At 39.4% G+C, this 12,723-nt stretch overlaps 1 long non-coding RNA gene across 1 annotated transcript; it reads left to right on the top strand.

Moving 5' to 3' along the window:
- Positions 1 to 6,457: 6,457 nt before the first annotated feature.
- Positions 6,458 to 12,262, top strand: LOC137471988 (uncharacterized). Its single transcript, XR_010997945.1, has 3 exons — positions 6,458 to 6,952; positions 7,508 to 7,601; positions 11,283 to 12,262. It is a non-coding gene; the product is annotated as an uncharacterized lncRNA (long non-coding RNA).
- Positions 12,263 to 12,723: the final 461 nt, after the last annotated feature.

Below are 12,723 nucleotides of genomic sequence, written 5' to 3' on the forward strand. Positions count from 1 at the left end.
GATTTCACTATGGGTTTTTCCTACACAACTAAAGAATTCAGGTGATAGTAGATAAATAAAGGGGTAAAAAAATATACAGAAAATTATCAGAGAAAAATTAATTTAGGAAGCCAGGGAGAAGTAAAACAAAGTAGTGGGAAGGCAGCACTTTTTTTTTTTTTTTTCTGTCCAGAAAATAGATGGAATGAAATGAGGGACCTGGGAAGGACATAAGGGGATTTACTAATCAGGAGCAGAAGTACTCAGAAATACTCAGATATTCTGACTTCATTTGTCACTTGATCACAATCAAACCATTTTTAAGGATTGTTTAGCTCAGATTAACATTGGTCCAGGAATCTGGGAATTTTTTGATGAAAGCTTGTTTGGCTTTCTGCCTAGACATTTCTCCAGGACTGTCACAGACCAGCCATTAGGGCTAAACCTACTGATAGATTGACTCGGATCTTGGAAACCAGACTCTCCTAAAAGTCACAGATCTTTTTGGGTCCAAATATCTGAGATCATTTTATGTAATCAAGCTTTGTTCTCTTGTGAATCAAGAAAAGAATACATTTGATAATATTAAAATCATCTTTGAAATAAAACCTCTCCAGTAAATGCTGCAAAGATCAATTTTATGAAAAATTATGAAGTAGAGTCTGGGATATTTAAATTTTTGGCTTCTCTGTATGAAATCCTGACATTCCAAGGTATAGTTTGGCACCCCCTCTTTGAAGGTTACAAGTAGGTCCTAATGGTGCTTATTGTTCCCGTTTTCAGGTGCTGGAGTTCTGGCTTGCACTGTGTTCAGGGCTCTTCTGGGTCATCAAACACCTGAAACCTGTCCAGTGCTTCAGGTAGGAATTAAGCTGTGGTTCCAGCATAAGTGTGTAGGAAGGGGATACATGATGTGAGGATTGTTCTGCAGTCCCCAGGGCAATCAGCACAGAGCAGCTCCTATTTCTGTAGCTGGACTTGCCTGGCACCCAAAACAGGGCTACATCCAAAATGGCCATTGAGAAAAGCAGTTGGAAATGGATAATACAAACGTCATTTACTAAATCAAGTATGCTACAGCAGAGATCTGAGGCTTGGCACATGGCTGTCACTGAAACAGTCCCTCTTGGTGTTGTCACCAGTCAGTTAGCATTGTTCCAATGCTGCCTGGACACAGCAACTAGTCCTGGCCAGAAATATTCCCAATAGGAATCCTGAATGTATTTTTTCTTGTTTAGAATCAGAGAGTGTTTAACAACAAGGTTGTGTCCAAAAGGTGCCAGCTGGCTTTGGGGCCACTGAACAGGCCGTGGTGCTGCTTAGCATTAGAAGTACAGCCAGTACAGACCCCTCTTCTCCAGCCTCTATCCCCATCATCTCCTGAATGGATTTTCCTCAGGGCCCTCACATATCATCAGTCCTGCTGAAATCCATATATCAACATGTTCCCCAGAGCCACTGGGGTCAGAGAGACACTTTCCCACACCCTCTGCCTGTCCTCTACCATCCAGAGTTCATTCTGATGGGATTACTTTCCATTTCCAGGTGTGCCAGAGGCTATGCCCACAAATCCTCATTTTGCACCCCCCTTCCTTCACAGCACCCTCTTTCTCTCTCTCTCTCTCTCTGCCTCCCTTTGAGATCCACCATTTAGGGTGTCAACACTTTAAACTGTTGGAAAACACTAACGCTGAGGCAATTTTTACACTGGAAAGTGCCAATATGATCTGTCAACAGTTTATATGATATAGAGGCAGTGACAAGAGCTGGCTGCTGAAAGGATTTCAGCACGTCTGTCTAACACCAACATCTTCCTTCTCACTTCCTACATCTTGCCAAAATCAGCAGGCTTCTGCTTATATTAGATGCCCTCAGATATTCCACCTGGTTTCCATATGCCAGATCAGAAGGATATGGGTATCTATACCTTCCCACCCCATGCAAACAGCTCAGGCATCTCCTGGGCATCCCAAATATCCTGGCCAACTACACCAGAAATAATCTCTACAGTTCTCTTCACTACAGCAAGAATTAAGACTGATTTTGGCCCCCAAATGGAGATTCAAAGTATATATTTGAGACATATGCCAGATTTTTGAGAAAGATTTTACAAGCTATACTTTCACTGACAAAGGTCAACTGACAGGCATCTTACTATTAATGACAGTTTCTAATAGAAAAGATCCTTTTCTCTGAACTGGAAACAGCATTACATTAGGACTTGGAACTTGTGGTTAACCATACATCTTAATGGGGCTGCAGACCTTCCGGTGGGAAATGCTATCAAATCTTCAAAGCCAATTTATTGAAGGAAATTGCAGACAGCTTGAAAACATCCATGATCCTTTATCCTGACATTGGCTTGTTAACACTGTACCATGACTTTGTGTCACTGTTCTTTCTTATTTTGGTCTTTCACTTTATCTGACTTTGGCTTTCATGTCATGTCTTATATCACTTTGCCTCTTCCATCCCACCATCACCCCCTCCCTTTTCCTATTTCAGGTGACAGGATCTATTTATTTTCTCCTGGCTGTGCTCTGCTCATGCAATTAATGAACAACTGTTGGGGGTTTTTTAAATTCAAAAATTTATTTTCCCTGCACAAGACGCATTCCATTTCACAGGTTGGTCCTTGGGTAGGATCTTTGAGGTAGGCATTGAGACTATTATGGGTTTGGAGCCCATGGCACACCGAAGAGTCCCTGTCTTCTTTTCTTCTTAGTCTCAGCAGCCCAAATTCCTTGTCCCAGTGTTTTCATTATTTTTTTAGTAAAGGAGACAAGTAAGTAATTTTTTTTTCCATTCTCTTTACAAAAGCTAGTCTATTTTCACTGTCTGTTTGAGTACAAAGTTGCCACATCACAGTTCAGTTCAACTGATAGTGAGGACACCACAGCTTTATAGTCAGGCTATTTCAGCTGTTTACTTGCAAGACTAAGGATCAAGAAGAATTTTCAAACTTTATTTTCTTGCGGAAATAAATATCTTAGAATGATAGAAAAATAAGTTCCTCCAAATTGTTAGGATGGAAAAAATAAGAGACTCTACAAAAAAAAAAAAAAAAAAAAAAAAAAAAAAGGAACAGAGTTGTCCAAGCAATATCTTTTATTGTTATATATGGCAAATGAATACTGTTTCTATTGTCCTGACCTACTGCCAATTTCATTTGAAAATATTAAAAATTTTTTACTCAAAAGAAGTAACAAGTCAGAGGTAGAGTCTGAGGAGGAGGTATAATGCTTTTCACCTTGAATCATTTCTGTGAGAAAAGAAATTCCCTAAAGTAGCTAAAAAGCAGACTCAGTTTCACTCCTTCTTTCAGCCCTTCCTACATCTCATCCCAGAGAAGCTCAGGAAACTCCCTTCTAGAGGCAGGAGCACCGTTCTGTTCCAGTGAGATACGGAGCTCCCCTTTTGTTATTGGACTTCCCACTTTCTGAAGGAGAACTCCAGCTATTGCATGAAAAAGAAATTCCTTTGTCAGCCTGTAAATGGTACTTAAACTTATATTTTGGCTGTTCCCACTTTGCTTGAATTAAAACAGTCTATCAAGAATAAAAAAAATCTTGTTTTGATTGATTCGTATTTTATCGTGAATCATAAAGTAAAAATGAGAACTAAGAGCCACCATAACATTTCTACTCACCTGAAGGCAGATTTCTTCCTCTGGTAGATCAAGGTTTAAATTCCAGAAATATGCTTTATTTTCCTCAGAATAAGAACAAATGAGAGTCAATGCAGACCTAAAGATTAAAATGAAAGAAAAATTATTTAGGATTTGTACCTAATGAGATAATGTAGAATTGCCTTCTTATGACAATAGCTTGGGCTGCATCAAAAAAAGAGTCAGAAAAAATGTCTGTGATCATGCTGAAATAGCAAAGATTCAGGGAGAAAAAGTAGGATTTTTATGGAAAGTGAAAAATAATTAAAAAAAATCCAAAACCTAAGACAAAATTCTGTTATTTTACTTTTGTTTTGTCTCCTCTCTTTGACTTGCATACAGAAAAAAAAAAAAGCCCCTAGGTTTGATGGGTAACAGAAAGGTTTTGAGAGGACATTACATTTCTTTTCAATGGAATTTTTAAAGAAGGTAATATTTTTACAGAACAAAAATTAAAATACAAAGTTAAAAAATATTTTGAAAGCCTCTCAAGCTCTACTGCTCCTCAATGGTTGATTAAAAAAAACCCTGAGATTCGGGAGATTTTAAAAAGTGCTATTTATTTATATGAGTGCCTACACAGCATTCCTACTTAACAGTAATTGCATGACCCAACATGCATCAAACAAAGCATGAGCAATTAAATGCCTTTTCCAAAATATACCTCAAGCACTTAAGAGAGCTAAAGAGTGATTACAAACAAGTGAACAAAGGACAGTCACAATTTTTATTGTCTGTTTTGTTGATCCATCTCAAAGCATAAAAGAGGGATAAAGAATCTATCCATTAAGAACAAAGCTTCCATGACCTCATTATTTGGCAAAAAAAAGAACTTTGAAGCTAAAATACACTATTTATTAGGAAACATTTGCATTGTTCAAGAACTCTGGGAGGTGAAAAGCCTTTGAGGAGTAGTTTAGGTGACCCTCAGATCTTACAACAGTCATAGTGTCTCAATGGGTATCCCTGACATCCAAAGCATTGGCAAACAATTACCCCGACTTGCAGAATTTCAGCAAATGCTGAAATTTGTCTTTTTCTAACCATTGTTTTTCACTATTCTGCAGGAAATACGTTGAATGTGCAGAAAAACATTTTGAAAATTATTTTAGCTGCATACTAGAGGGGCAGCTTCTATTACCAGAGTCCTGCTGCCACCACAGAAACTACACTCAGTCAAGCTGGGATCTCCATCCAGGTGACCAGGAGGGGACAAATCCCATAACAGACTGAACCAGTCTGGCTCTGTGTCATGTAAGCAGCTGAAGCATCTTAGGGCATCAGAAAACTTTCAAAGACTGGAAAAGCTGCTGTAAAATTGCATCTCAAACAGGAAACCATAGAAGAGAGCCTGTAATTGTCAACTCCCTGACAAAAATAGAAACCAACTTTATATCATGTTGTTGCCATATTGTGGTAGTGAAGAACATATACATCTCTAGATATTTTGAGAAATTTTGTCATAAGAGTTTTATTTGTCTCAAAAAGCCTCACAAGAATCAACATGTTCTTGTAAAATCTAAAAAGGGAAACAAGGAAAAACCTCGTAATTCTGAATTATGATAACATCTTTGCTGCACCACATCCTATTGCCTTTATTGGCTGAAGATGGATACTGAGTGCTGAAAACAGAAGGTGTTTGAGTCACAGGAAGGAAGAAAACAGAGAGGCATAATGAGTCTTTTGAAGAAAGTTGATGGCAAAGACTCCTCTTCCTTAGAAGAAGGTTTTGTTGTAATGGTTCAGACTACACCCTAGTTTGAGTGTTGCTTTGTCTTAATATCCCAAAAGTTGTGAGAGTGATACAATCCCTCCTCCTGACCATACCACAGGACTCAATCATGCTTCTGGGCTCAGAGAACTGTGGGTGGGGAATCCTCCTGGCTCCCAGGAGTGCATACACTTGGGTGGGTCAAGCACCCTGACAGCACCCTGGTAGCACATTGTCCAGGCCTTGTGGCATCAGCAGTTTCCCATCACTTCCCAAAGAGTAATTAGTTTTTTTAACCGAGGTTGGGTGTTTTATTATTTCCTAAAACTATATATGTTCCATCTCATTTAAAAGCTGATGAGGAGAGTGGGAAGTGCTTCTGTCAGTGCTCCTAGGTAGGTAAGGCTGAAGGTTCATGACAGCTCCCTGTGTCCTTCTGATCTGTGTATCAGCAAAATCAACCCGACTGGCTCAGGCTCAGAGCTGTGAGGTACATCCTGATCAGCTCAGCAGCTCCCATCCTGCTGAGAGGGGACAACGGGCTCAGCCTGCTTTGTCCCTCCACAGCTGAGGAGAAAAAGGCAAGGGAAGGACTTAGCTTCTGTGTCCTGCCAAAGCAATTATACAGCTGCCATATCTGGAGGACTCCAGCAGCAGAGGGTTCCACACAGCAGATGCCTGCAGCATCCATCAGCCTTCAGATCCTTTGGCACAGAAGAGACTGGCAGACTCCTGCGCTGGAGTTCAGGGAGCAGGAGGGGCTGGCAGGGTGCACCTTTGGGTGCAGCCTCTTCTGCCATGCAGCTGGTGGTGGGACAAGGGGAAATGGCCTCAAGCTGCACCAGGGGAGGTTCAGGTTGTGTATTAGGAATAATTTCTTCACTGCAAGAGTGGTTAAGCATCGAAACAGAGTCCCCAGGGAAACGGTGGAGTCACCATCCCTGGAAGTGTTACATGAATGAGTAGATATTGAAACAAAGATAAAACCACTTCACAATGTTGTTTCGTGAGCATGGCGATACTAGATTGAAGGTTGGATTGGTGATCTTGGAGGTCTTTTCCAGCCTTAATGATTCTACAGTTCTGTGACTCTCTTGCTACCCTTGGAGGACTGCAGCAGCCCATGTCACTCCCTCACCAGGCTGAAGTACGTTCCTCTGTCCCTCAGGCTCTCTCACCATACCCAAAAAGATGACTGAATTTAGACAGAACTGGTGTATTTGCTATGCTTGGCCCTAGTGGAAAAGAAGCTCTGGAGGCACCAAGCACAGAGCCGTCCTCCCCTCAGCAAGGACAAGATGGCTGCTGGTGCGGCCATTGTTCCTCACAAAATGTCCACCATGGTGACCTGCCCTACTGCAATATCACTGCCAGTACAGACACTACAAAAGTTCAGCTGGCTTCTTATCATTTTGCCCTTGCCCATGCTAGGAGTTTATTCTCTCTGCTGTTGCAAATGCGGTCTCTGCCTGCTGAAGGGGAGGTGGGCCTGGTTCTTCCCTTCAGGGTGCCATTAATAATCCTCCCACAAGGACGATGTGAGGAGGAAAGATCACAGACTCCCAGCCTCACTGGCATCTTCCCTCACTGCAAAGGTAATCTAGTGAGCTGTGGAAGATTAACAGATTACAATTCTTAATGTTGTTGATATGGACCAAAGGAGACAAGGGAATATAAACAGCCAGGGAAAAAGCACAGGGGAGAAAACTGAGATGGAAAATGCAAAAAGAAAAATAGGCCAAGAATAAATTTGCATCTTAAATTCTGCTGAATTTAGTCTATTAATAAGTAGACAAATCTGTCAAATCTGCTCATCTGAATGGAAAGTTTTATATCAGGCTGTACACCCCCAGCAGAACCTAACAGAGGCTGTACAAGGAGAGAGGCAGAGAAAACCCTACACGGAAAGAGTCGGCAGCTATTGATTGCCTGTTCTGAGGGTGGCTGACAGCAGGGCAGGCTGTCCTGGTTCGACACTGGAAAATACAGAGCTCTTCAACAAAAACAGATGTGTGCAAACTAGGAAGTGGCATCTTGGAAAGACTGCTGCCTGTGCTTGACTTGACCAAATGGGAACAGCCATTGGAGTAATTGCAATGGAAATGAAACTTGTGAAGCACAAGTTAATCTTGATGTTTTGATTTTTTTAGGAAACTCCAGCGTGCATTTTTCCTGAACTGCCATTTTCTGGAGGCATGCCATTAGATGTTGTTTCACTCAAGATACATGCTTCTAATCTTACAGGTAAGAAAAAAAGCATGAACAAGCTGGGTCCAGTAAAGACATTAAAAATAAGCAGCACCCATACATGACCACCTCTATTCCATTGTTGCTTTTTAAATGTTATGACTACTGGGACCTGAACCATGACTTGCAAATCATCAAGGCTGTTATGACTGCCTTTTCTTGTCCAGTCCTTTATCATTAAAGTTCTCTTTCCTGAATTTCTGTACTTAAACTGTAACATTGAGCTATTCCTCCACAGAACTTCTCCCAAATCTCCCCTCCCTAGTGTATAACCTGAAGTGACTCCACAACAGACTAGCAGTTCTGTTGTATTCCAGAATTTGGTCTTTCACTCTTTCTTTCCCAATATTAGAAACTTTCTATCTTTTTATATAAAGAAAGCCCCTGTAGTGATTCACCAGTCACAGGTAGGTTAGATTCTGACACCCAGAGTGTGCCTCAAGCTGAGCCATCTTCTGCCATTTGAAATGTTGTGATCCGTTGTCTCAGGTCCCACAGCCTGATGGGACAGAGGACATAGGTCCATCTGTAGGCCTCTTACCTCTCCTGCTAGCCCCATGCAGATTCAGACAACGTGTGATATTTTGGGGGCTATATTTTACGCATCCAGGTGTTGGGATTGGTGATCTTTGTGGGTCCCTTCCAACTCAGGACATTCTATGATTCTATGATTTTTGGGGTATTTAAAGCATATCTCAAATGGTAGGTGCCTATTTTACAAGCAATGCTGTCAAATCCTTTCAACTCAACTGAGTTCAAAATTTAGATACCTAAATTTAAGTGACTAAACTAGTTGGGTTTATGGACACTAAGAGCATAAACATGTATCAAAAGAAAACATCTTGTCATTACTTTGTGGAGCCTAAAGAACAATTCAGCTGTATAGTTAGGAGGTGTTCAATTTGGACATTTGCCAACAGATACTGGGCATCATAAAGTATTCCTCAGAGGGATGTTCTCCTTTCTCTTTTATAGTCAATGAAGAAAAATTGGCAACTGTAGAATTCATCTAACCTATTTCAAATGACTGGTTTTGAATAGATTGTTTGCAGCCTAGAAATGTCTTTTGTTACCCCTGTCCATGTCAAGAGTTGATAAAAATACTTCAAAGGCATAGAATTACAGAATGGGTGACTGGGGTCAGGTGAAATGATTTCCACAGTTGAAGTCATGTTGATCTGTATCTCATTTTCAAGCCATACCATGGATCAAGGTTATGTTGAAACGACACAAAGCCAGAAGTTTCCAGGCAGTTAGGAACTCACTCTTTTGCTTCAGGGTAGGCTGGTCTAAACCAACTTCAAATCAGAAACCAAGCAAACATTTTTGCTGCAGAATTAATTTAAAACTAATAATCTTTGCTGATTGGCAGGGAAGAAGGATGTATCACTGTGCTAAAAGACTCCTCAGGACTTGCTTTTTGAGGTGGTTTGGATCCAAGTCCTTTGTCAGTTCACTTCAGATTGAAACACAGATTATCTAGATGTAACAAAAAAACAAAGGAATATGTTCAAACTCCAACCTTAGGTTTGACCCAAAAATACTGGACAAAGTTCTTCTCAAGGTTATAGTCTTAGAACGTAAGGTTCTCTCTTGTTCCTTCTAACTTTTAATTTTTTATAGATACTATGAACATAAATAAGGATATTACATGATACGTTGGTATTTTTGGTTTTTTGGGGTTTTTGTTTGTTTGTGTGTTTGTTTTTTCTTGAAAACACAAATCAAAATGTTAATGAGGTATTTTAAAGACTTTAAAGATTTGGACCTCAGCCTCAGTTTTTATTCAGGCAGTAGTTTGTATTTATTCCACCCAAATTTGTAAGTCAAGGTCAAATATTTGCAGCTTCATACTGTGGAGGACAATAAGCAAATATTACCATGAGAGTACAGTTTTTTACACAATGGAAATACTGAAAGAGATTATTATTCATTATGTAGTAATGAAACATTTTTTAAGTGGAAAGAAAATCACAAATAATGTAGTTCTATATTTGCAAAACAAATAGCAATGAAAAAAAAACCCACAGTATTACTAGCTGGTGTTATATCCATGAAATGTAACAGTAATATATATTTGGAGTGTTGCAAAATGCATAATTGCAATATAAACAATTTCTAGGAAGGAGTCTTGTGTGGCAATGCTTTAAAACAGAAAAGCATTTTGGCATCAATAAAAAGATCTAACTATGACATATGTCAGAAGAAATATATGTGCTTCAATGAGCTGCTAATGCAAGTTCCAATCACCACAGTCTCAGGAGAAACAATCTCATTTAAAAGTTGGCAGTCAATTTCAAATTGTACTCTTTCCTTTCTAGTCTCCCCTAATTTAATATATAGCAATAAAAACATTTGGAAATAATTAGATGCCAAATAACATTAATAATTTACCTTGTGACAAAGATCCAGTCTCTGAAATCAAATATTTTAGTGCTTCTAATGAAACCAGTAATGTGTCTTCATATTTAAGTTTATAATCACCCGAGAATTTGAGAAATGCACTTACCTATATGCTCTGAGAGAGAATGTAGGCAGAATTTGCCTTCAGATGGACATTATAAAGGCTTTTTTTTTTCTTTTTTGGTGATAATTGGGGATTATATAATCTTTGCTTTTTAGTGAACATTTGTGTACTTTTATTAACTGGCGAGGATGAGTGAATTCACAGTATTTATATCCAACAAAGACAGAACTGTATTGTAATTTATATGCACTGTCCTGTGTAAACATATTTACTCAATATTTTCATAGTTATCCAAATAAGTTAAAAGATTAAACTTAAAATCAACATATATTACCAGATTCTAAAGAGGAAATTCAACCTGAAAATAACCCCCCAAGTAGACATGTAATCAGCATGATGAGCTACCCACAGGCAGGACTGGAAAGTAATCTGAAAATCCCTGTGCATGTTTATGAGTAAATTACATCCTTTTGCAGACATGTCATTTTGAGGAGATTAGAATTTCTTCACAGGAGGTTTGTTTTTTTCTTGTGAAGATGGAGTGCCAGCCACCTGTCCTGGAGGAAGTGCTAACACCTGGCCAGCCTCTGTGTGCCCAGAGAAACCCTTGTGTATTCCCCATGGGAATGGGCCACATTCACTGTCACTACCAGAACAAGATTGGAAGCCCCTTGTCCTCATTTCTCACCCCTTTTAAGGACCAAGCAGAAATCCTTGTGTAAGTATTGCTCAAAGTCTATCAGTCAATAGTTACTGTTGCAGTAGAGATCATTACAAGAGCATTCTTTCAGGGAATACTTTTATTGACACTGATCCCCATTCATTCCCTCGAATGAAGACTCAGAACAAATAACACAGAGCAGTGAGCACTAATAAGTTAAGAACAAAAAAAGTCCACCACTGAAATTTGTCAATACAAATTAGATAGGCAGTGCTGGCCATGCCAAGGAGAAGCCAGATACACTACTGGGAGAAGTGTTGGATTGTGAGAACTGGAGTACCAGAAAAGGAGTAAAATCCAATAGCACAAAGTACAGGCATGCGTCCTCAGGGACTGATAACAAGAATTTCTACTTTTAGGCAGAAATTTATCTGTCACAACTAATGAAAAGTAAAGGGATTTGGATGTCTTACACAGAGACTGGATGGCTGCAAGCCACTGATGTGATGTAGCTGTGAAAAAGGCTAATGCAAAGCTTGTCTTTTTTCAGAAGATGCAGAGATCCTGCTATCATCTACAGCCCTCCTGAGACCTCAGAGCATCGCTGTCATCCACAATTAAGAAAGACCAATTCCAACTGAAAGAATAATGAAGGCCAACACAGTGATGTTATGAGTGGAGAACCTGTCTTTAAGTGGAGTAAGTAAAAGAGTTTGGCTTGGGTAAACAAAGACTAAATCTTGTATGGTCACTTGGCCTAAATATATTGGCACCTATGCTCCAGAGAGATATAAGTACTGGGTACCTAAATGTGGGTAAAGAACAATCAGTTATTTACAGACTTTGAGGGCTGAAAATTGCATTGTGATTATATAGTCATTAGATTTTAGAATAAGAAGAAATAGAGATATGACAATGGATAGGATGGAGGGGAGAATATTAGAGTTAGGACAATGGAATTAGTTTTCTGAAAATGGATTTTGATTCATTTATGAAAAGAGCTATCCAAATACCCCTTGAACATATCAAGAAATTTGATTTGGTGACCCAGGAACTTCCCAGTTTTGTACTCTCATGAGGAGCTAACTGCTACAAAATGAAGGTTACATAGAATGAGTCTTGCTGGTGAATAGTAGGGATTTTATCTCCATATTGCTTGTTTATTGCTCGTTGGAATGTGTTTGGACTCAAATCCAGTTAAGTGTTTAGGGTCTCTTATTAATTTACTAAGTTCCTACTAGATTCAATAATTAACATTTTTGGGAATGAAGCCACTTAAAAAAATTTAAGGGGCTGAAATTTCAAATGGAAAGTCTGTTACAGACAACAGAGGGAAAGTGCAAGATAAGAATACAGGGAGGATGATCATATATAGAACAGAGCAGTGTTGTCCACAATAAGAGTCTTTATCAGCTTTAAGGAATTCCAAGGCCAAAAGACCTCTAACTTTACCTCCACTGTATTAAAAAAAAAAAAAAATAGATTACCCACAATATTAACCTCAATAACAAGTATTGTACTTGACTATAACATGTGTTTGGCTATCACATAAATTCCAGGAGTGCATGCAGTCTTGACTCAAAGGCGTCAAGAAAGGGTGAATTAATCAATTCTACTGGTAGTTTGTTCCAGTGATTAATCATGCCCAGTGTAAAAAGCGTGTGGTGCTTTCCTAATTGGAATTTGTCTGCAAGATTAAAGACCCGTTTTATATCTGGTATTTCCTCCCAGCAGAGGTTTATGTATTCTGCAGTGAAGTCAGTGTTTAAGCTCTGTCTATATGGCACTCTGGCACCATCCCAGCTCCTTATCAGAGTGAGACTAAGGCATATGTCATTCCCCTCCCAACACCCACACTCTGACTTCTTTGTAAACAAAATCCTGGCTTCCAAGCAGTGTGTGTGGAAACCATGGGTCATGACTACCAAAAAATGTCCACTCTGGGGGATCTTCTCCCAGAAGAAAAATTAGATGCAACCACAGTATTTTAT

This window comes from Anomalospiza imberbis, chromosome 3 (assembly GCF_031753505.1).
Source record: "Anomalospiza imberbis isolate Cuckoo-Finch-1a 21T00152 chromosome 3, ASM3175350v1, whole genome shotgun sequence".
Classification (NCBI taxonomy): Eukaryota; Metazoa; Chordata; class Aves; order Passeriformes; family Viduidae; genus Anomalospiza; species Anomalospiza imberbis.